Source organism: Anolis carolinensis, chromosome 4 (genome assembly GCF_035594765.1).
Source record: "Anolis carolinensis isolate JA03-04 chromosome 4, rAnoCar3.1.pri, whole genome shotgun sequence".
Lineage (NCBI taxonomy): Eukaryota > Metazoa > Chordata > Lepidosauria > Squamata > Dactyloidae > Anolis > Anolis carolinensis.
The window spans coordinates 139,428,823-139,450,782 of NC_085844.1; the positions used below are offsets into that span (position 1 = coordinate 139,428,823).

The following is a 21,960-nucleotide window of genomic DNA, read 5'->3' on the forward strand; positions in this document are numbered from 1 at the left end:
CTTTTCAGAGTGTTGTTCTTTATCTACTATCCTGATTTTAGAGTTTTTTTTAATACTGGTAGCCAGATTTTGTTCATTTTCATGGTTTCCCCCTTTCCAGACAAGAAAAAAATGTGTGTGTATTATACACACACACACACACCACAAAAAGGTGATCAGTTGCAACATTCACACTTGCCTCAGACAGACAAAAGTTTTTCTCCCACCCTGGACTTTCCACAGATATATAAACGTCAGTTCCTTAGGTTCCAACAGACCTCACAACCTCTGAGAATGCCTGCCATAGATGTGGGCAAAACATCAGGAGAGATTGCTTCTGGAACATAGCCATACAGCCCAAAAAAGCTCACAGCAACCCAATGAAAGAGATTCGCTTGGGCCTCCAAGGGGCCTTCCACATAATCATATAAACCACAATATCTGCTTTGAACTGGGTTATCTGAGTCCACACTGCTATATATTCCAGTTCAAAGCAGATAATGTGTGGTTTTATTCAGTTGTGTGAAAAGGGCACTAGAAGCCCGTCTTGCTATCCTCCTCTTTCCGTGGAAGCGGGGGGGGGGGGGGGACATTAGGTTGACTTGTGGCGCTGAGGAAACCTGCTCCCAAAAGCCTCAGGCCCCTCCACACATTCAGGTAACCCAAAAGAACAAGGCAGAAAAACCCACAATGTCATATTTGAACTATCTTGAGTCCACACTGCCATATATTCTAGTTCAAAGCAGATAATGTGGGATTTTATTCGAGTGTGTGGAAAGAGAGTCCAGGGTTCAGCTCCAGCCAGGCCCTTATCTTCCCTTTTGTGAGGAGAGACACCCGCCCGCCCTGAGGCGCCTTCCCTGCCCCGTTTGCTCTCCTCAGTCTAATTAGAAATGCAGCGCATCGCAGGTCTCTCTGTGTGTGTATGTGTGTGATATGAAGACAAAGAAGTGCCGCCAAGTCTCTGAGAAGGAGGAAAAGGAGGAGGGAGGTGCCCCCGCCCTTCCAGCTGAGGTTGGTTTGTTTGGGCGCCAAAGGAGCAAAGGAGGGAGCAGCGCCCAGAAGGCGCCAAAGGAGCCATAAGGGACGCCTTGGGGCAGGCGGGAGCGCGCGGGGGAGCGGGAGCGCGCTCTTGGTTTGTTGCCTGTCAGGAAGCCCTTAGGGAGAGAGGGAGGGAGGGAGGGAGAGAGGGAGGGAGGGAGGGAGGGAAATGTCAGCTGGATGGCCATGGAAAGGTCTCTTCGTAGGGCGAGGGAAGGAAGAGGACGAGGAAGGAAGGAAATGAGAAAGGAAGACGAGGACGAGACCACACGCCCGCCTTCTCCGTGAGGCCCGATTTAATCCCTAGAGACACGCCGGGAGGGCCCACGCGCCAGTCATTGGTATGTGCCGGGTGTGAGGGATGGATTGGGTTGGGAGGGTCTCTGAGCGGGAAAGGCTCTGGTTCTAGGCCGAGTTTGACGAGCTCCCCCAGCTATTCCCTCCGCGTGGGGCCCCCTGAGGGCATGGCTTCGGGGCAGGACAGGCGCCTCCGCCTCCTTTCCCTTTCCCGCTCAAGCCTCAGCCTGGCGGGCGCGCGCCCTCCCCATGAAGGGGGGAGAAAAAGCGCGGGAGCGGCGCGAGACTCTCTCTCTCTCTCCCCCCCCCCCCCCCCAATCGCCTTCTTCTTCCGAAGGGCGGCTTTTGCCCAAGCTGGCAATTTTGGAGGCGGCTGGGTGTGTTATTGAGAGCGAGATGAAATCAAATGATCCTATTTCCGAAATCACAGGCCCGGTGAGGGGAAAGTGGGCGCGCGCTGAAAGGGGGTAATTGTCTCCTGATGATATTCCCATTATCCCCCAATCTTGGCCTTTAAACAGCATTCAAAGGAAAGGAGGGAGAGAGGGAGAGAGAGAAGGCAAGGCACGCGCGCGAGAGACTCTGCCCGGCAAGAATCCCAAACCTGGGTTGCTGTGAGTTTTCTAGGCTGTATGGCCATGTTGCAGAAGCGTTCTCTCCTGACGTTTTCGCCCACATCCATGGCAGGCATCCTCAGAGGTTGTGAGGTCTGTTGGAAATTATGGAAGTGGTGTCGAAGGCTTTCATGGCCGGAATCACAGGGTTGTTGTGTGTTTTCCGAGCTGTATGGCTATACAGCCCGGAAAACACACTAGAACCCTATGCAAGTGGGGTTTATATATCTGTGGAATGACTAGGGTGGGAGAAAGAACTCTTGTCTGTTTCAGGCAGGTGAGAATGTTGCAATTGGCCACCTTGATTAGCACTGAATAGCCTTTCAGCATCAAGATCTGGCTGCCAAGAAAAAATTTCGGGGGGGGGGGAGGGTTGAAACTTTTTTAAAATGAAACAGGAAGAGTAGTTGCATAACACAAAATAATATAGAAATCAGGCTCAGTGGATAAACTTCAACTTTGTAAAAATTCATGAGTAAACCAGTTTTTAAAAAAACCTGAAAATTTGGTTGCCCTGCCTCCAAGGTCATGTGGCCAGCATGACTGCATGGAGTGCCAATCCTTTGTTGGGAGGTGTTAATTTGCCCTGATTGATTCATGTCTGGAATTCTTCTGTTTTCAGAGTGTTGTTCTTTATTTACTATCCTGATTTTAGAGTTTTTTAAATACTGGTAGCCACATTTTGCTCATTTTCATGGTTTCCTCCTTTCTGTTGAAATTGTCCACATGTTTGTGGATTTCAGTGGCTTCTCTGTGTAGTCTTCACATGGTGGTTGTCAGAGCGGTCCAGCATTTTTGTGTTCTCAAATAATATATTGCGTCCAGGTTGCACAGTAAATAAAGAACACCACTGAGAAAACAGAGGAATTTCAGACATGAGTAAATCAGGGCCAGCTAACACCTTCCAACAAAGGATTCCCCCAGACAGTAAGCAGACAGACCTTGAATCTGAAAGGCTATTCAGTGCTAATCAAGGTGATTAATTGCAAGATTAACACTCTCAACAGACAAAAGTCCTTTCTCCCATCCTGGATCTTCCACAGATATATAAACTTCACTGATCTAGTTTCCAACAGACCTCACAACCTCTGAGAATGCCTGCCATAGATGTGGGCGAAACGTCAGGAAATAATGTTTCTAGAACATGGCCATACAGCCGGGAAAACTCACAGCAACCCAATCAAAAACCATTTCCTCCTCGTCTGTGTGATTTTTCCCCTCTTCCGGCCTTGGTCTGAAGTAACCTCTAGTTTGGGGTTATTTCATTGAAAGAGATCGGAGAAGCATTCCGCCTCTGTCCTTTACGGGAGGGGTGGGGGGGGGTGGACCATATTAGGCCGCTTTCTATTTGAAAATCGTCCCCATTCCGATTTTTGATGTCCTTTAGCCAGCCATGAACTGGAAACGACCATGTTCCCTCTGAAAAACAATAAAAGACTGAAATGAATTTAAAGGTGAAGAGGTGTGTTTTGTTGTTGTTGCAATACGAATGTCCAAATCAGACCAGGTTCGTGTAATCCTCGCTTTGACCCACATCGGTGCGTTATGTAACTTCTGGGGAAGTATACAATTATTTTTGCATCCTTTGTTTCAGGCGCCACCTGTTAAAAATATAAACACACTGAATGAAGAATAGATGCGCTAAAGAAAACATGGATTCAATTCTCTCTAAGGCAGACGCATAACAAAAATAGGATATTTTTAACAGTAATCAAAGAATGATTAAATAGGTTGCTGGGAGCTTTCCGGGCTGTATGTCCATGTTCCAGAAGCATTCTCTCCTGATGTTTCGCCCACATCTATAGCAGGCTTTCTCAGAGATTGTGAGGAATATTGGGGACTAGGCAAGGGAGGTTTATATATCTGGGGAATGTCCAGAGTGAGACTATTGTCTATTGGAGGCAAGTGAGAATGCTGCAATTAATCGCCTTGATTAGTATTGAAAAGCCTTGCACCTGCTCCCTGCCTGAGGGAATCCTTTATTTGGAGGTGTTAGATGGCCCTGATTATTTCATGCCTGGAATTCCCGTTTTCAAAGCGTCGTCGTTCTTTATTGACTTCCCTAATTTTAGAGTTTTTTAAAATACTGGTAGCCAGATTTTGTTCATTTCCATGGTTCCCTCCTTTCTGTTGAAATTGTCCACATGCTTGTGGATTTCAGTGGCCTCACTGTGTAATTCAACAAAGGATTCACTCAGGCAGGAATCAGCCAGGCCTTGAAATTGCAACATTCACACCTGCCTCTTTCTCCCACCCTGGACCTTTCAGAGATATATAAACCTCCCTTGTATATTTTCCAGCAGACCTCACAACCTCTGAGGATGTCTGCTATAGATGTGAGCAAAACGTCAGGAGAGATTGCTTTTGGAACATGGCCATACAGCCCGGAAAAGTCACCGTAACCAGTGATTCCGGCCATGAAAGCCTTCGACAACACAGTGGCTAAATATTACTACTTTCTGGTAAGTAATACAAACTAGAGACAAATAGAGTGAGGGGAGCTCTACAGGTACAGATCTATGTAGTTTAGCATTAGTTCTCCTGCTTCTGTCTTACCCAAATATGCCTTGTTTACCAACCAAGTGACAAGAGAGATGATTCATAGCTTTTTGAGTGTGAGATTTTTGGTGGAAATGAACTCTAATGCTTTTCTCCTCCACTTGGAAACAGCGACTGCGCTGGAGAGGAGCTGTCCACCATTTCAGCAACCAGTTCGGCGTTTCTTCCTTTTGACCACTGTTTTAATATTATTTCTGAAGGATTTGGGAGTTCATTATACATATCTAATTAGCCTTGCGAAATTTTAATTCTTATTGCTTCCCTCATTAAAAACAAAGGTTTGGACTTTTAAGGCTTTCTCTGCTCCTTGGACATATTTGGTTAGTTTATTTTTACCCCAGAACCCTTACAACCTTGTTGTTGTTGTTGTCTTTGTTGTTGTTGTTGTCGTTCCTTTTCTTTTTATGTTTATTTATACCCTGCTTTTTCTCTGCACAAAGAGAGTGTCAGTCTTCGCTCACCCTTTCCACACAGCCATATAACCCTGAAAATCAAGGCAGAAAATCCCACAATATCTGCTTTGAACTGGGTTATCTGAGTCCACATTGCCATATATTCCAGTTCAAAGCAGAAAACGTAGGATTTCATTCGGCTGTGTGGAAGAGGCCTGTCAGAGGAGCACTGCGTTTACCGGAAGGAAGGAGGAAGGCAGAGTTATAATGTTTCTACTGGAATGTTGACACTCCTGGCCTTCGTGAAAGTGCATCTGTGTGATTCACTTTAGACATAAGTCTGATGGCTCTTGGCGGCCGCATTCAGTGAAAGGACAGCCTTCTTCTGTTTCTTTTCTCGGCAAACCAACCACCTTCGGGACAAAGGCTACAAAGACATGCCTTCTAATCTAATTACATACCCGCCTACTTTTTAAAAATACTATTTTTGTCCTGATTTCTAATTATAGAATCCCCTTCAGGGCGTAGCAAGTGTCTATCTATCTGCACAGGGAAATGAATGGGATATGCTCAGTCGTCATTCGTTTCAGTGGAGGTTTGGGAGCAGATATGAATTTATCTGTATCACGAATACAGCTGTTGGCTGTGTTAGTTCAAGACTTTTTAAAAATGTGTCTTTCTTCTAGAATACACTATCATCCTGGTGTCCAAAATCGCTTCTTGACACGAGATCTCCTATCCAGGGTGTATCCCTTCCAGCATTTTATATTCTTTTAGGTTTAGGAGCACTTCCAGCTCTCTGACAGAGGTTTCGTGTGTCGGATTGCCTAACCTTATTCCCTAATATCTGAAACCAACTCCTCGTTAATCTTAGAAAAATTAACAGAGGAATAAGATTACTAAATTAGAGCAAATACTACTGAAATAAAGGATGTTGCTCTTTTTCCTGGCCGCATTCGGCAGAAGCCGATGGTTGGTTGTTGTTGTTCTTTCCTCGTTGACATCCGATTCCAAACGTCCCCATTGAGTTGCTGTGAGTTTTCCAGGCTGTATGGTCGATGTTCCAGAAGTATTAGGAGAGAATGCTTCTGGAACATGGCCAAACAGCCCTGAAAACTCACAGCAACCCAGTGATTCCGGCCATGAAAGCCTTCGACAACACATCTTCACCATTGATTTTCGTTGGGCTCCTTCTCTAGTAGAATCGGGGCGTCGGTGCCTATTAAAAGCAACCCCAAAACAAGCAGAAACAAAGGTAGCAGCAGCGAAAAGTAGGAAGGCAAAAGTAGGAAAGGTGAGTGACTTTTTTTCTCCTGCAGACCAACGACTGCTTGATTTCTTTATTGCGGTGCCTTGCTTAGGAAGTCAGCTTTAAACGGAAGTTCATTCTCAATCAGATCTCCCGTCGCCATTGAATTACACGATTTTTCTCCCTGGGTTATAATTGTGATTTCTTAATTGGTTCTGTCATAAATAATGGAAAAAGTTTATTAAACTCCAAAAACTTCGTTTTGGCGGGATATCGTGCAGCACATTCAGCTATAGTTTTTCAATGAATATCTTAATAGTCTCAACCAATTCAACATAGGGTTGCGGTCAGTTTTCCGAGCTGTATGTCCATGTTCCAGAAGCATTCTCTCCTGACGTTTCGCCCACATCTATGGCAGGCCTCCCCAAAGGTTGTGAGGTCTATTGGAAACTGGGCAAGGAAGGTTTATATATCTGGAAGGTCCAAGGTGGGAGAAAGAATTCTTGTCTGTTGGAGACAAGTGTGAATGTTGCAATTAATCACTTTGATTAGCATTGAATACTTGGCAGGGGGTTGGACTGGATGGCCCATGAGGTCTCTTCCAACTCTACTATTCTATGATTCTATGATTCTATGAATAGCCTTGCAGCTTCAAAGCTTGGCTGATTCCTGCCTGGGGGAATCCTTTGTTGGGAGGTGTTAGCTCAACCAGAGAAGTCAGCCATAGCAGAGCAGTTAATGAACCAACCTGGACACAGCATAACATTTGAGAGCACAGAATTGCTGGACCACTCTCACAACCACCGTGTCAGACTACACTGAGAAGCCATTGAAATTCACAAGCATGTGGACAATTTCAACAGAAAGAAGGAAACCATGAATATGAACAAAATCTGACTACCAGTATTAAAAAAAAACCCCGCTAAAATCAGAACAGTAAATAAAGAACAACACTCAAAAGACAGGGGAATCAGGGCCAACTAACACCTCCCAACAAAGGATTCCCCCAGGCAGGAATCAGTCAGGCTTTGAAGCTGCAAGGCTTTTCAATGATAATTAAGGTGATTAATTGCAACATTCACACTTGCCTCCAACAGTTCTTTCTCCTACCTTGGACCTTCCACAGATATATAAACTTCACTTGCCTACTTTCCAACAGACCTCATAACCTCCGAGGAGGCCTGCCATAGATGTGGGCGAAACATCGGGAGAGAATGCTTCTGGAACATACTCATACAGCCCGGAAAATGCACAACAACCCAGTGATTCCGAATTAAACAGGAAACAACACTGTCAAACCGGGAACATTTTTCAAATTTTGTTACATAGTTTTGTAACTATGGCTGACACTCCGGTAAGCCCAAGTCTGTTTCATGTGTGTCCCTTGACACTTTATAGAGGACCACAGCATTTTGAGGGGCATTTTTCGCTAGAGCGATGCCGCTGCCATTCAAGACATAAATAGAAAAAGAAGCATAGGAGACGTACCTGGATCCACTCACCCCTAGCTGAATAACCTCAGCATAACAATGGTGATTAGAAATAGAAAAGGAGAGCCGCCCATTCCAAGGAAGGCGGGCTTCCTCAGCGCCTTGTCCTGCTCGTCGTCCACCAAACAGCCCTCCTCGCCGCCCTTCCGACAGGCAAGAATGGAGAAGAAAGCCCAACGGCCCCTCGTCAACTGTGGTTCTCAAAGCGGGGAGAAGAGCTTTAAGCATGGAACATCATTCCCTATGACAGGCATGGGCAAACTTGGGCCCTCCAGGTATTTTGGACTTCAACTTCCACCATTCCTAACAGCCGGTAGGTTGTTAGGAATGGTGGGAGTTGAAGTCCAAAACACCTGGAGGGCCCAAGTTTGCCCATGCCTGATGTAAAGTGTTTCTTCATGAGGTGATTGATTATTACAGAATTATGCCATTTGATATTACTATACATTACATTACATTAATCCTGCCACATTTGTGTTTTGGATTTTTTTCCCGGATTTGATTGTACACGGATTTGACTTTTAAAAAGTTCTCTCCCAGAATCTCTAAAAAAAAAGTTCTCTCCCAGAATCCCACACCTCCAGTGTGGCTCCATGACCAGCTTACTCCAGTCATGATGGAGCATCTCTCTAGGAATCTCTATTTATTTATTGCATTTAGATACCACTTTTCTCACCCCAGGGAGGGACTCAAAGCAGTTTACAATCTAATAATGGCAAAATTCAATGCATAACATACATATAAAAACAGATCATAACATCTGAACCAAAACATATAACTATGCATTAAAATCAATAAGATTATTAAACATAAGATATTAAACAACATTTAGAAATGAAGGCATAGAACTGAAAACAACTAATATAAACATTAAAATCACATGATCCCAAATCGTAGATGGGGGCCATTCCAATTGTCAATTGTACACATTCCCTATTTATTTATTACTTGCACTGCATTACTTTACTGGCAAAAAACTTGGTCCCACAACCATGCCTTTGTTTTCTTCCTGAAGGCCAAGAGGGAGGGTGCTGATCTAATTTCACCGGGGAGAGAGTTCCAGAGCTGAGGAGCCACCACTGAGAAGTCCCTGTCTCTCCTCCCCACCAAACACACTTGCAAGGAAGGTGGGACAGAGAGCAGGGCCTCCCCAGAAAATCTTAACCTCCATGATGGTTCATAGAGGAAGATATGTTCAGACAGATAAGCAGGGCCGGATCCGTTTAGGGCTTTATAGGCTAATAAAGAAATTGTTTTTTTAAAAGTGAGAGAAATGGTCTCTAAGAATTTCTAAGTCAGCCAGCATGACTTTATAGTCTTTTGCAAATTTCTATAAGCAGAAACTATTACCAGGGTTCATTGTGGAAATGTAAGGACTGGTGTACATACAGTTTTTTACTTTGCAGGAAAGCAAGGAGTGACATCCTTTATATGGCAAGGTAAGGCTGTATTTAGCAAGGGGGGGTCACTTTTAATAGTAATAGTAATAATAATTTTATTTCTTACCTGCCTCTCCTCAGGACTCAAGGCGGATTACAATATTGTTAAGCACGTGATCATGTAAAAACACTCCATAGAATACACATATTAAAACATATTTTCATAAAATACATAATAAAATACACAAAAGTTAGACATAGAGTGGAAGTTTAACATTTGTCATTAGAACTGTCTAAAGCCTGCCAAATACCTTTTGCAATACCTTTCAAATGGTTGCTCTTCTTCTGTCAGTGTGGAAAACTCCCACTAGTCATTACACGGGGTTAATCATCATCATCATCATCATCAACAACAACAACACAAACAACACTTCTCATTTATCATGAAGTGGTCATCCTTGATTAGCTACAGCCTCTTATTGTGAAAGTATAGGACTGAGGTAAGGAGGCTTTGGGGTTGAAAAACAATTGTGTGTTTATTACGTTAATTTCTTGTCTAATTTTAAATGAACACTGTTAAAAATTCAGGAATAACCTCATTATCCCTTAAGGTCTTCTCATTTTTATTACAGGTAGACAAGAGAACAGAAAATCATTGTGAAAGATTGTTTGGCTTAATTTTATTGATAAGCTGCCTTTCTCTCAATACTGGGATTAAAGTCACTTTACACAATCGTTAAAAAACTCTAAAACACAGTAAGTTGGGATATTAACTTTTAAATAGTTATATTTAAAACTTTAACAAACAAGTTAAAAGAAAAATGCACCCATAATTAAAAGTCCCCAGTGGTCTTTCAGGTGCCAAAAGCAAATTTAAAAGATCTGATCCTACTGGCAGAAGGACAAGGGAAATGGGGTCGAGGACATCCCATGCTGGATCTACACTGCCCTATAATGCAGTTTCAGAATGCAAAATTGTATGGCAATGTGAACTCATATAATCCAGTTCAATGCAGTTAATCCACATTCTGAAACTGCATCATATGGCAGTGTAGGTTCAGCCCTAGTTTTCCTTTGTGGAGCAGCCACAGAGAAAGTCCTTCTTGCATCCCCATAAAGTGAGCATGTAGACAAGATATCTCTGTTATTAAAAGAGCAACTTTACCAGTGGTTTTTTATTCACATCAACAAAACACAAGCCTTTTACCTTTTTAATGACTACACATATCTGTGATAAGTCTGAATATAGAGATATATCCAATCAAAATGATGTACTTGAAGGTGTCAGCAGTGAACAAAAAACCTGGCTCAAAACTCATTTTAAATTCATCTTGTTGTTTTAATCTGTTTGCATTGATTTTACTTACTGGGACGTGCTGCCCTGAGATCTTTTGATAAGGGGCAGGACAGGAATATAATAATAGCAACAACAACAATAATTTCCAGCTAAGTATTCAATAGGCTTCCTTCGGCAAGCTAAAATTCTTAGTTCTAACAGGATTATGGTGATATTGGTTTATTTTGCTGCTTGTAATAATGATTACATAAATAAACCCACTTTATAAACACTAAGTATGATTATTCAGTCATTTTTCTTTTTGGTTTTTCCCCTTGCTCCTTTTGTTGGCTCACTTTTCTCCCTCTCACCCCTGAATATAATTTTGGCATATTTACTTTTAATTCAGAAGAGCGGTAAATGATGTTTATTCATGAAGACTCCAACTGGTCTCATCCAACGTGTGAATAATTTTCTAATTCTAGCCTTGGCAACTATTATTCCTCTCCTTAGTCAACACCAGTGTCAATGGAACTCCTTAGTTTCATTGACACTAGGCAATGAAAAATTAGGGGTAGAAATTTCAAAAAGGTCACAAAAATGATGGACATGATCCAGCCAAAGCTAAGCTTTTTAACACCCTCATTATTTAAAAATATAATATAAAACTACCTATATGAAGAAATACAACAAAGATACTAAATAAAAGTGAAGCAACTAAACAAAAGCATACTACATACTAAAAACTAAATTGGGGCACACTAAAACACCCCACCTACAAAAATAAGGAAGGGAATAAGATGTAGCTTTCAACTACTGGGTTGATAATATTATTTGGCACCATATCCCATTTCCTCAATTATTCTACTTAACTTAAGTATTCTTCTCATATATGGAGCATCTACTGTTTTTCAAACCAAAAGCCAAAGCTAAGTATTTTAAATATTCAGCATATTCAATGTTTGCTGAATATTGTACTCCTTTATTTAGTAGCATAGATTCAGAAAGATTGGAGACTTGCTTTGTGAGGCTATAGTAATGAAAGCAAATCCTGTGAACCCCAACATTTTATGCCACAGTAAGTGTGCTATATGTGTCATATAACCTTACATACACAATTGTTGTAATAAGCACTTTAAATACATCAATGAATAGTTCAATAGAAAATGTTCTTGAGCATGGTGATACCCTTTCTCAGTGATTCACTCATGGAGCTCTAAAGCACACCTGTTCATTGGTTGTGTTGACTACTGTTTACTACAGTGCTTTCCTAGAGTCTGTGTCAGTCAGTACTTCCATGAACAAAGATGTTCTCAACTTGGTGCCACAAAACCATAAGCGAACACGCATCAGCAATGATCAGTAGGAAAATTCCTTTTTTATTGTGATCCACCTTGTCCTTCATGGAGTTCATGCACATTTCAAAGATGCAGGGAAAATAGAAATTAAACCGCTTTAGGTCTTATCTGCATAGAGATGTTGCAATAGGGAAAAATGTGCCTGTGATTTTTGTCCATTACATATCATTCAAAATTAAAAGGACCTTGTAAGGATGCAAAGTTGGCAACCCTGTTCACTCACAATGTTGTCACTATTCAACTATTCCCAATTGATGGTGCTCAATAAACACACTAGCTGTGTGTATTGTGTTTCTATTTCTACAACATTAAGCAGGTAGGAAACCCTTATTCTTTTAGCTCATCTTAGAAGTGATCAGCAATTAAAAGGATGGACAATAGGTAAGCCATCTTTATATTACAATTTCACCAAGCCTGCATTTTCTTGTCTGTTAGGCATAATGGAACATGTCCTTCACTTTCCCCATGGTTACGACTGGCATTATACACCGAACAAAAACCCTCAAATAATAAAGAGCACCAGATAAAATTTGAAAAGTTTTGTGAGATGTTTGGACTTTTTTTCTCACTAGAGTTAGTTATAGTCAAACAAGGGGACATATTACTCTCTTTGCATATAAACATGCAATAGCATATACTGGCAACAAACGACTTCACTTATAAAAACAGTTCAGCCAAAAATGAGTTATTCAGAGAGAAAGGCCCAGAGAAAAGATGAAATTTTACTGTCAAGAGAAATGGATGATCCGGTGTCCTCTAACAGATCTGGAACCCTGAAATCAATTTATTAATCTAACCTCAAAAGACCAAACCTGGGTTAGATTGCAGTCAATGTTGTCCAATTTTTGGCCCAGCAACTCCCAAGTGTAAGTTAATATACTGCCATGCTCCCACTCCAACACACCGAACCTTATATCATTTGGAAGCTAGCTAGGAATGAGATGTGAGACCACCAGTGAATATCAGGGATCTTAAAGTAAGGTAAGGAAAATGTCCTGCTGGAAACCCTGAAAACTGCTGACACCCACAATTGAAGTACTATGATGCACAAATCAAGCCTGATTCAGCACAAGGAACATTTCTCTCTTTCTAGTTTTTGACTCCTTTCCCTCTGGATCAATAAAAATTGGTGTTCATTACATTTAATGACATGAAACATGAAGGGAAAGTAATCGCTGTTGCCTTAATTACACACTTTCTAGAAGCCAGTGAAAATATACCATATTATCAAATGGTTTTCTGGACTGAGATCTTATTTGATTATAACAAAGCTGAAGATGGCAGACAGCAGCTTTTCTCTAAACTCATACACGATGCTTCGACTGTCCTCCAGTTGCCTGCCTCTTTTCTTTTGGTGAATTTTGACAGCTGCTTTAAACAAGATAGACAACCTGAATAGGATCTAATGTGAAACTGCAGGTGGGAAACTTTACCTTCTGGGATTCAGGAAGTAGATGGAAGGGCTGAAGAGAAGGTGACAAGTGGCAATTCAACTGTCATGTGTGGTGAGTCATCAGTTGTGCTTCTCAATCGCAAGCCACTAGCTGGCTGTCTAGCAGCTATTCTCATTTTCTGTATGCACTCAATTTATTAATGGTAAGAATCAAGGACAGTCCAAATGCTTCTTTTGTTTCAATCCCTTTTAAGCTTGTACTTGTTCAAAATGGTGAGAATTATAGTCAAATGGCAAACAACTGCAAATAACATAAATAAATTTGACTTGAGACATTTCACATTTAGGAAGATAATTTAGTTATCTGGATATGGAAATGTATTGATATTGTTTTAATATTACCTATTATCAATGGATGTGATATTCTCACCAGTATTCAGAAAACATTTTATCCTGCTATGCAAAGCCTTCATAGTCAGAAAAGCTTGATCTTCTTTAAATGGTGGAATCTGCCTAACATTTCATCTCTGAAAACACAGACACAGAAAAAAAAAAAACAATACACCATGTTATGTTTTTCAAGAATGACAGGAATGCATTTAGTTAAAAGCAGATTGAAAATTATAATACATAAAAGGCCCAGTTCATGCAATGTCAAATCATCATTTGGTGCTTTAGAACAACCCCATGCTATCACGCTAACAGTTTCTGGGTCTGTGGGAAACCACGTTTTTCATTATATTTGAACAAGCAAAATATGGTTCATGCTTGTTCTCTAAACCAGAATTACAAACCATAGTCCTAAAGCTTGTTTGCAAGAATTAAATGCTATGGATATTACAGTAGTCTAAGGTTTTCTGCAGATCATGGAATAATTGATCAGAGCATGTAAGCACAGGATCCATTCAAGTAGAAGGAACAGTTGACTGGTGCTACATGGGAACAAACCCAGAACTTTAGATTCTACAGAATGAGGTACATGCTTATAATTCTTCTTTTAAAATAATTGAGGTAGATCTATCCTATTCATAAGTTGATCCTATCCAGAATTTGGTATACCAAGCCCATTGATTTTGCTTAGACATACCTACCTCTGGATTGTTAGATAACTTGAATGATACCAATAAGTAGTCATTTATTCATCAATTTAAATTTAGATTGCTGTCAAATTATGAAGAGTCACAAACAGTAACATAATCACAACATATGGAATGAGCTACCCAATACAAATGGCTAGTTCAATTTCCCAGACTGCTAAAGACATACACAATTTCCACTACAGTGTTCCCTCACTACTTCGTGGTTCACTTTTCGAGGATTCGGTGTTTCGCGGTTTTTCGATAAACTCTAAAAGGCTATTATAAATCATAAAAAATTACAATTTACAGCCTAAGGAAGGGAGGAAGGAGAAGCCAAAGGGAGAGAAAAGGAGCCCAAGCAACAACAGGAGAAGAAGGAGGTGATTTATCAACACACAATTGGTTGATAAAGACTTAAAATAGTGTATAACTTACTTACTTACTTACTTACTTACTTACTTAGGCGATCCCTCATAGCTCGAGGACGATTGTCTTCCATCTTGGGGGTGGATTCTTAGATGACTGAAGAGACCAATTCTTGACCCGCATATTCTCTCGCAGTGAGGACATCGGTTTCCAGGTGGAAGGCGGTCCCGGTCGGGGTTAGCTTGACGCTCCTTCCTCTTGGCACGTTTCTCCCTTAAGCCCTCCGTTCGTGCCTCTTCGAACTCCGCAGCACTGCTGGTCACAGCTGACCTCCAATTAGAGTGCTCAAGGGCCAAGGCTTCCCAGTTCTCAGTGTCTATGCCACAGTTTTTAAGGTTGGCTTTGAGCCCATCTTTAAATCTCTTTTCCTGCCCACCAACATTCCGTTTCCCATTCTTGAGTTCAGAGTAGAGGAGCTGCTTTGGGAGACAGTGATCGGGCATTCGGACAACGTGGCCAGTCCAGCGGAGTTGATGGCGTAGGAGCATCGCTTCAATGCTGGTAGTCTTTGCTTCTTCCAGCACGCTGACATTTGTCCGCCTGTCTTCCCAAGAGATTTGCAGGATTTTCCTGAGGCAACGCTGATGGAAACACTCCAGGAGTTTGGTGTGACGTCTGTACACAGTCCACGTTTCGCAGGCGTAGAGCAGGGTTGGGAGGACAATGGCTTTATAAACAAGCACCTTGGTATCTCTACGGATGTCCCGGTCATCAAACACTCTCTGCTTCGTACGGAAAAATGCTGCACTTGCAGAGATCAGGCGGTGTTGTATTTCAGTGTCGATGTTGACTTTTGTGGAGAGGTGGCTGCCAAGGTAGCAGAAATGGTCAACGTTTTCTAATGTTACACCGTTAAGCTGTATTCCTGGCTTTGCAGAGGGATTAGCTGGTGCCTGTTGGAAGAGCACTTTGGTTTTCTCGATGTTCAGCGAGAGGCCGAGCTTCTCGTATGCTTCTGCGAAGGTGTTTAGAGTGGCTTGTAGGTCTTCTTCTGAATTTGCACAGACTACGTTGTCATCAGCATACTGGATCATCTACGGACCAAGAAACCATGGCATACAGCCTCTACGCTCATCAGATGGAACCAAAATTCTGAAGGACAAAACATCAATTGCACTACGTTGGAAAGAGCACTATCAGAACTTGCTGAATCGCAGCTCCAATGTGGCCAAAGAGACCCTCTCACAAATCCCGCAACAACAAACCAGGGATGAGCTTGCAGCACTGCCTAGTTTGGAAGAAGTCAGCAATGCCATCAGCCAACAAAAAAACAACAAAGCCAGCGGACCTGATGGGATTCCTGCTGAAATCTTCAAAGAGGGTGGACCTGAGCTGATACAACAACTCCACCAGCTCATTGAAAAGGTGTGGATGACTGAGAAAATCCCAGCAGACTTCAAGGATGCCACCATCATCACCCTTTTCAAGAAAGGGGACAGAACAGACTGCGGGAACTATAGTGGTATCTCCCTTCTAACCTCTGTCGGGAAAATCCTCACAAGAATCCTTGCAAACCGCCTTCTCCCTGTTTCAGAAGACACCCTCCCAGAATCCCAGAATGGCTTCTGCCCCTCCAGAGGAACAGTGGACATGATCTTCACTGCACGACAGCTCCAAGAAAAATGCAGGGAGCAAAACCAACCTCTGTACATGGCATTCATTGACCTTGCAAAGGCATTTGACACAGTGAATCACAGCGCCCTCTGGACCATCCTCCAAAAAATCGGGTGCCCTGACAAATTTGTGAACATTCTGCGGCTCCTCCATGATGACATGATGGCAACAGTCTTGGACAGCAACGGCTCCCAAAGTGACCCATTTAAGGTGGAATCAGGTGTCAAGCAGGGATGTGTTATTGCCCCCACCTTATTTTCCATCTTCATCGCTATGATACTTTCACCTTGTTGATGGGAAGCTTCCCACCGGAGTGGAAATCATCTATCGGACAGATGGCAAGCTATTTAACCTCAGCAGACTGAAAGCCAAAACCAAGGTCACCACAACAACTGTTATAGAACTCCAATATGCTGATGACAACATAGTGTATAACTACTAAAATATATATATATATATATATATATATATATATATATATATATATATATAAAAGAGTGATGGCATCAGGGCAGCGGACAAAACAACAAAACTACAGGCCCCCCAACCTCAAAATTTGACAACACAACCCATCATTCATGGCTCTAGGTTGATACAACAAAAACAAAAGAAAAATAAAGTCTTAATTACAGGGAGAGGAATAATAGTTTTTATCCAATTGCTGCCAGTTTGAAGGCTAAGCTCCACCCACTAGCAACCTACTCAGCCCAGGAGACAGGCACAGTTAGGCCTCACTTAGGCCTCTTCCACAGATTATCAGATTTTAACTGGATTATATGGCAGTGTAGACTCAAGGCCCTTCCAAACAGCTATATAACCCATTTAGAATCTTATATTATCTGCTTTGAACTGGATTATCTTGACTCCACACTGCCAGATAATTCACTACAGCTGTGTAGAAGGGGCCTCAGATAATCCAGTTCTAAACAGATAATATAAGGTTATAAATATACAGTAGAGTCTCACTTATCCAGTCCAACCCAATTCTGCCATGCAGGACACAATCCAAGCACTCCCAACAGATGGCCACCCAGCCTCTCAATACTACTACTACTACTACTACTACTACTACTACTAATAATAATAATAATAATAAAAACAACATCATACAATCCTAAGGTTTGGAGTGACCCCTAAGGATCATCCAGATCAACTTCCTTCTACCATGCAGGAGGACACAATCCAAGCACTCCTGACAGATGGCCATCTAGCCTCTACATAATAATGATGATGAAGATGATGATGATGATGATGATAATAGTAGTAGTAGTAGTAGTAGTAGTAGTAGAAGCATAGAATCCAAGAGTTTGGAGAGACCCCTAAGGGCCATCCAGCCCAACCCTTTCTACTATACAGCAGGACACAATCCAAGCATTCACAACACATGGACAACGTATAAATACTATACAATACTACACAGGGACATAGACCCCCTCTATCACAGTACACAAACAACCAAATGCGCATACTAAACATAAAGACAACCATACAACAGACATTCAGTACTACCACTACCTCAATAATTTCTCACCAACACCACCAGACAACGCCACAGCAATGCGTGGCCGGGCACAGCTAGTAATGTATAAATATTAAAATAAATATAGTGTCCCTACTTTCACTTATTGCGGGTGGTCCTGGAACCTAACCCCAGTGATAAGTGAGGGAACACTGTACTCTTAAGTCTGACAAATTATGCCTATCGAGGAGGATAAAAATGTGCATATTTTCTAAATGGGAAATGGGAAACCTACAGCTGAGGGCCCTGACATTGTGTGGTTCTCAATGTCACCTGCCTTTCTACACTCTGTATGTGTGCATCTGCATACATACAAGGCATTCAGAGAAGGAACAGAAGATCACAGATAGATTAAAAACATCGGCAATCTGCAGAGCTGTAAATTCTGGACCTCTTCCCCTCTGTTCATGCCCAGTATCTGCTCTGGTTCTTTTCAATAATGCATTGCCCCATATTCCACCCTCTGCATCTATCTATAAAACTGTGAAAATGCTTTCCAATCCAGAGACTTGCCCACAACACAGAGTGAGCGATGGGGCCGGAACAGGAAAGAACTAGCATCCAAGTGCATGGCCTCTCTCCTCCTGTGTTGTGATAACTCTGATTTGAATAGGATTATTAACTCTGTTACTTGGTTGAATACTTTATTCTTAGGAACCAAAGCACATCCCTAGAAACACACAGGTGAGTAAAAAATTATATAAAGTCAATTTGTGGATCTCTTAATGCTTTCCAGAATTGAGCATCTTATGTAGCTTCTTACACTTACCTTGAGACTGCATAACATTTTACCTTCCAAATCAGCCCATTATGAAGTATGCATTATGATGATAAAACCTGATTTTTTTTCGTGTCAGGAGTGACTAGAAACTGCAAGTTGCTTCTGGTGTGAGAGAATTGGCCATCTGCAAGGACATTGCCCAGAGGACGCCCAGATGTTTTGATGTTTTTACCATCCTTGTGGGAGCCTTCTCTCATGTCACCATATATGGCATAGGAGATCCAATCACAATCATGGTCTGCAAGTTAAGAAGTAGCTACTTGGGAAAAGGAAGGAAAAAGCAGTTTGGGGAAGTGAGTGAGGTGCTGTTCCTGGAGAACAAAGAGATGACTATATATCTGTTCCTGCAACCTACATATAATATTTGAAAGTGTAATCTGTCTCTCCCATCCTAAAAGTTTATCTTCCATCTCTCAGTCTGTCATTTTTATACTGTTTGGCAACAAAGCGGGAGGTACAAACCAGTGCATGTACAAAATCCATGGTGTGTTTGCATGGGATTATGGCCAGCTCTATGTTCATCTCTCATTTTTGTTACATGTAGTAGTCATTTCTTCCAAGTAGAGATTCAGCTAGACTTTATATTCCAATTTACTTATAACTATTCACCTGTACAAAAACATCTAAACAAATAAGTTTTGAAATATCAAAATTTAGTAAACCGTTTAGACTGAAATATAGCACATTGTGACATTTTTTGTCTGCTCAAGGTTAGTAAATTGAATGTTTGTTCATTTGAGACACACCTCATGTTTATACAATCTATAGTAAGCACCTATTCATCATCTATTATCTGTCAGTGCTACCTTGAGTTTTTTTTAGGGGAAGGATATCCATTAGGTGGCCTTAATTCCCCCCTCCTATCCAGAGGCACCAGACACATTCATTTACTTTCTCTTTCTTTACAAACCACACCAGTGTCCATATATAAACAATAGGGAACTGTTTTCTAAATTTGATTACCTGGCTAGCAGTGTCAAGAACGGCTGGATTTGGAGATGCTGGTAAAATGAAATTGACGTATTTCTAATGCTTCTATTATACACACGCGCACGCACACACACACACACACACACACACACACATGCATACATATACATCTCATAGGCTGTGTAATTGTGTGTTTGTATGTGCCTTCCTTTATCAACTAGGAATGCACACAATCCCTCCACCATTTCAACAACTCTAGACTTGGATTCCAGTTCCCAAATGCCAGTTTTAAGTAAGGCTTGAGGCTTAAGGACCCTCCGTGGTGCAATGGGCTAACCCCTTGTACCAACAGGACTGCTGACTTGAAGGTTGGGTTGCTGACCTGAAGGTTGCTGGTTTGAATATGGGGAGAGTGTGGATGAGCTTCCTCTGTCAGCTCCAGCTCCATGCGGGGACATGAGAGAAGCCTCCCACAAGAATAGTAAAAACATCAAAACATCCGGGCATCCCCTGGGCAATGTCCCTGCAGACGACCAATTCTCTCACACTAGAAGCGACTTGCGGTTTCTCAAGTCACTCCTGACACAGAAAAAAAAAAGTAAGGCTGATCTTAGGCAAGTTGCAATGTCTCAAAGTTGTCATAAGGAAGTAATGCATTCCACTCTGAACTCTTTATAATAAGTGAAGAGTAAAATATGCTAGACAAAAAAGCACACATTTTATTGATCCAAAACTTGAATGGAGTCAGTCCTCCATATGCACTGAATAAAGGACTTTAAAAACAATGTTATCCAAGCATCAGTATTTAAATAAGATAATATTTCAGTTCAATGCACCATTGTTATCCCATCTGAATAGATGCGGTTCCTAAAGAGCATGTGTAAACTTATCCTGAAATGGATGAGTATCTTTTCATTGGATGATTTGGCTCAGTCCCTAAGATTCTTAGAAAACATCTGAAGATTAAAACTAATACAGCCTTGTTCTTCTAGTTTTCTCACCAGCTGCTTTTTCCACAAGCTTCTTCTGAACTGAGAAATGCAAGAGCTCATCTGGCTGATATTGTAGTATGCAAAATCCACAATTTTTCAATAAAACAATATATATGCTTTTTTGTACATCAGAGGAAAGCAATTATTAGTTTCAAGGAACTATAGCCCTGAATGAAAGTGTTCCACTGCATTTAAATTTATTAAAATTTAAACATTAAATTCAACATGTTAATTAGGACTGTGTTCCATGCATTGACACTGACAGTAGGAAATGGATCTCAACAACTGCTCTGCAGAGATATGTTCACTGGTCTTCCTTGCTCTTTGATTACTAATGTATTTATAGTGCTCTTCATTTAGGACTTGATTCATTAGCAAAGTCTTATATGGGCATTATGTAAATGTGCTGTATGTATTTTACATACTATCAAGGATAGTATTATCAATTTAATGTACAAAAATGAAAATGTATTCATTTGTGTCTTGACTAGTATGGAAGGTTTAGCTAAATTCCTGATTGTACACCAAAATCAAATAAAAAAGCCAAGTTCATTTTTGAAAGAAAATAGAGATCACCCCTAGATTTATAAAAAGTTTTGCCAAAACTGCATTTTCTGTTTTTTTTGTATAAGAGGGAATATAGAGTCTCATAAAACATAGCTTTGTTTATGAGGCAGATTACTCTGTAGTTCTTTCTATTGTTATTTATTGGGGGGGGGAATAAAATTTAGAGGAATCCCTGTCATTAGAAGAGAGGAAGTTGCAAACCTATCAGGGTTTTCTTTGCAAGATTTATTCAGAGGAGGGTTGACTTTGCCTTCCTTGGAGGCTAAGGGAGCGTGACTTGCGCATAGTCACCCAGTAGATTTTCATGGCCAAATGCAAAATTGAACCCTGGTCTCTTGGAGTATTTGTCCAGGACTGGTTTACTTAATAACTACAGTAGAGTCTCACTTATCTAACATAAACGGGCCGGCAGAATGTTGGATAAGCGAATATGTTGGATGATAAGGAGAGATTAAGGAAAAGCCTATTAAACATCAGATTAAGTTATGATTTTACAAATTAAGCACCAAAACATCATGTTATACAACAAATCTGACAGAAAAGTAGTTCATTACACAGTAATGCTATGTAGTAATTACTGTGTTTTTGAATTTAGCACCAAAATATCACAATGTATTGAAAACACTGACTAGAAAAATGCTTTGGATAATCCAGAACGTTGGATAAGCGAGTGTTGGATAAGTGAGACTCTATTGTATTTTACAAATATAATAAGTAATAAATTGAAATGAACACTATGTACATTTTCTTAACCAGGTTTTCTGAATCAACATTTTAAGACATATGAAGTATTGGGGGGAGGGGGAATATTACCCATGAATGGGCTCTGGATAATTAGTTAGCACTAGTTCTCTTCAGAAATTAGACTATGTATGTATTTATTTATTTATTTGCTACATTTATATGCCACCCTTCTCACCCCGAAGGGTGTAGTAAAGGTAAAGGTTTTCCCCTGACATTAAGTCTAGTTGTGCCCGACTCTGGGGGTTGGTGTTCATCTCTGTTTCTAAGCTGAAGAGCTAGTG

The 21,960-nt window shown here is 41.2% G+C and overlaps 1 protein-coding gene across 2 annotated transcripts in view; it reads left to right on the forward strand.

The window, feature by feature from the left end:
* The first annotated feature begins 1,187 nt into the window (after window positions 1-1,187).
* kiz (kizuna centrosomal protein) overlaps window positions 1,188-21,960 on the forward strand; it is a 128,548-nt gene continuing 107,775 nt past the window's right edge. The window contains exons 1-2 of one of the 2 annotated variants that reach the window (XM_062977920.1): window positions 1,188-1,361; window positions 4,235-4,393. The gene's annotated coding sequence lies outside the window, so the exon portion shown is untranslated. The remainder of the gene's footprint in view (window positions 1,362-4,234; window positions 4,394-21,960) is intronic. The other variant, XM_062977921.1, reaches the window with a different exon arrangement.